General features: G+C 39.5%; 1 non-coding gene across 1 annotated transcript; it reads left to right on the forward strand.

The window, feature by feature from the left end:
* The first annotated feature begins 642 nt into the window (after positions 1-642).
* LOC145629857 (small nucleolar RNA R71) lies at positions 643-749 on the forward strand. Its single transcript, XR_014111984.1, has one exon. It is a non-coding gene; the product is annotated as a small nucleolar RNA R71 (small nucleolar RNA).
* Positions 750-3,208: the final 2,459 nt, after the last annotated feature.

The raw sequence follows: 3,208 nt of genomic DNA on the forward strand, positions 1-3,208 counted from the left end.
TGAGGTGCTTGTTCTTGATGATTTCTTTGAGGAGCTTGGGTTTGATTGTTGTATTGGTTGTTCCTTGGATAGCTTCCTCTTGGGTTTTGGGGTTGAGATGGAGGTGGATTTTTATATTGAGGGTTGGAGTTATAGGAAGGTTGAGCTTGTTAATTCCATTGTTGAGGTTGAGGTACAAACCCGGGTGGTGGTTATCTCCAAGCTACTCCACCGCCGCTTCCTCTAAATCCCTCTTGAGTTGTGATGTGTGCCGCTACATGTTCGGGGCTTAAACCTCAACAATAAGATGTATCATGGTTCGTTCCTTCACAATTTTGACAAGAGAGAGAGTTAACTTGAGAAGAGCTTGCTCCACCACTTGAACTTGCATTCACACTCTTGTTCAACTTGGAAATCCCTTTTGTTAGTTGATCAATTTGATGTTGTAATTGATCAAATTTCTCCAATTCGTAAATACCACCTCTCTTTTGAGAGTTTCTTCTTCGGCCCCCCTAAGAGTAATTCTTTGCTACCTCTTCTATTGTGGCTTCAACTTGATTTTGAGGGATCTTGATTAATTGACCACCCGCCCCCGCATCCAAATTGGCTCTTGACATGGGCTCCAATCCGTCGTAGAAAAACCGCATGGGCAACCCTTGATTGTACTCATGGTGGGGACTTGCTTGTACCAACTCTTTGAATCTCTCCCATGCTTCACCAAGACTTTCATCAGCATCTTGCTCAAATGATGCAATTTTCCTTCTCATTTAGGCGGCCTTCTTCTCAGAGATAAAGCGCTTCAAGAACGCCTTTACCACCTCCCTCCATGTTGTGAGAGTGTTAGGCTTTACTTGCTTTAGCCATTCCTTTGATCGTCAGGTGAGAGATTGCCGGAAAAGGCGCATACGAATGTAGTCTTGACTAACTTCATTGGTTTGCATCATAGCGAACAATTCAAGGAATCTGTCCAAATTTTCAATAGGGTACTCACTTGCACTTCCAGAAAATTGCTTCGATTGTACCATTCAAGTATATTGTGGATGAATTGAGAAGTTGGTTTCCGTGACAGGTAGCAAAATCCCTCCCGTGAGCTCATAATCCTCAGTATTTCCGAACTCACGAAACAAAACAACATTCTCTTGTCTCGCCATTGATCCTCTTGGTGAACTTGAAGAGTAAGTATCACTTTCACTATCAACTATATAACAAAAACCTCTTCCCTCGTCTTGATAAAGCCTACGGACTTGTCTCAAGGTTCGGTTGATTTCGTGGTCAATTTGATGTGAGGGTGCTCCTTGAGACCTCCTAAGCATTCACCAAAGCTAAGCAAACAATTAGAAATGACAAGGATGATAAAACACAAAAAAAAACAAAAAGAAGAGAAAGAAAAATGACTCTAACAAAAGCAATAATAGACACTAAATAAGCCGCCTCCCCGGCATCGGTGCCAAAATTTGATCACGGGTTAGATAGGTCGTTAAGCTACTACCCTAACCAAATTAATCATTTAAAATACCTAAACCTACACTAAACTAGTTAGTGGCAAGTAAAGGGTAGAACCACTAGGGAAGCACGCTAATTCAACATCAAATATCACAAATGCAAGAGTGAAAAGGGGATTGTTTTTGTTTGTTTTGTTGAGTACGAACACTAAAACTACAAATACGCAAGAAAATGATGATTAAAATCAATAGAAAATGACGCTAGGGATACGGGGGTGTCCAATATGATTAGAAAGAGAAGAATAATGGTGATTATTATGAAACACATGCCAAAGAACACAAGATTCTACCTAAACAATTCATTCTCATGCAATAGTCTAGGAAAATCAATGAAAGAGGTCTACACTAATGAGGATCATTCTCATGCATCCTATTAGTTACAATCAAATCAAAAGAATAAAGAAGCTCAATCCATAAAAACTCCACTTTAATAACTCATTCTCATGCAATCATTAAAATAAAGATGATCCTAATCTTCTTAAAATCACTTTCATGCATTTAAACTAGAAAACGTCAAATAGAGTGCAACAATAATCTCAAGCTAATAAAAATCATGTCTTTCATCAATATATGGCATAAGTTCAATCCAACCATCATCATTCATCCAATATCAAATCATATCTTCCACCCCCTTCCCCTAGCTAAAAGTTTAGCCTAGAGAAGGGAGATTAAACATAATATCAAAACTACAAATAAACTCAAGAAACTCAAAACAAAACATGATTAAAATCAATATCAACTAGATAAACTAATAAGATTCACAAGAATAAGTAATAATAAAACAAATAAATAATACTAAAGGAAAGGAGAAGAGATTAATAAAGAAAGGATTAATGAAAGATGAAAACTTGGATTCGTGCTTGATTGATTAAAGATTAAAACTTGATCAAAGTTGAATACAATAAAGGATGCTTGAATAACAATTTATTTTCTCTCTCTAGATTAGGCTAATGTCGGAAGGAATTAGTACTAAGTGTCCTCTATTACAAAGAGTCACGTCCATATATGTGTCTCCCCCAAAAGAAAGAGACTTGGACAACAAGGCGAAAAGAAATAGGAAACCCAGCCGTGCGCGCCCGCACACGACATATGCGCGCCCGCACAGTAGGTGTGTGCGTTCTCAGCATAGTGCACGGCCGCAACTTTAAGGGTACGGGGAAATCAAGCGCGCCCGCATAGTAGGCCTGCGCGCTCGCGCATCATGTCGCGCGCCCACACAGAAGCCGCACAACAAGTCACACAGCAGGGCTGCGCGCCGGCACAGCCAAGGGTGACGCACAGCAGTCGCACAGCACCCCGAGCACAACAGTTTGCTTGGCTTCTTGATATCCTCTTTCTTTTGGCACAAAATACCTACAAAACAAAAGCATGGAAATCAAAATAAAAACAAAGCGAGAAGACTAAGAAAAGGGAAGATAAAGGAGCAAAGAAAAGAGGAAGCAAAATTAGGTAAGAATGCTTAGAAAAAGGGCCAAACAAGTGCAAATGAGGGGAGAATCCTTAGAGAAAATGGATAAAAGAGTGGCATAAATGCCACTCAGCAGGTCTATCACTCACTTGGCATTCATGTTTCTCAGGCACGGTACCAAGCATTCGATAAGAGACGCAGTCTGAGACGTGTTCATATCAAAGACATGTTCATGTCAAAGACATTGGAACACTTGCCCTTTTGTACACTTTATTATTTCTACTATTTTTTTATATTTTGCTATTTTTATCTCTTGAAA

The sequence above is a fragment of the Chenopodium album genome, chromosome 4 (assembly GCF_948465745.1).
Source record: "Chenopodium album chromosome 4, dcCheAlbu1.1, whole genome shotgun sequence".
Classification (NCBI taxonomy): Eukaryota; Viridiplantae; Streptophyta; class Magnoliopsida; order Caryophyllales; family Amaranthaceae; genus Chenopodium; species Chenopodium album.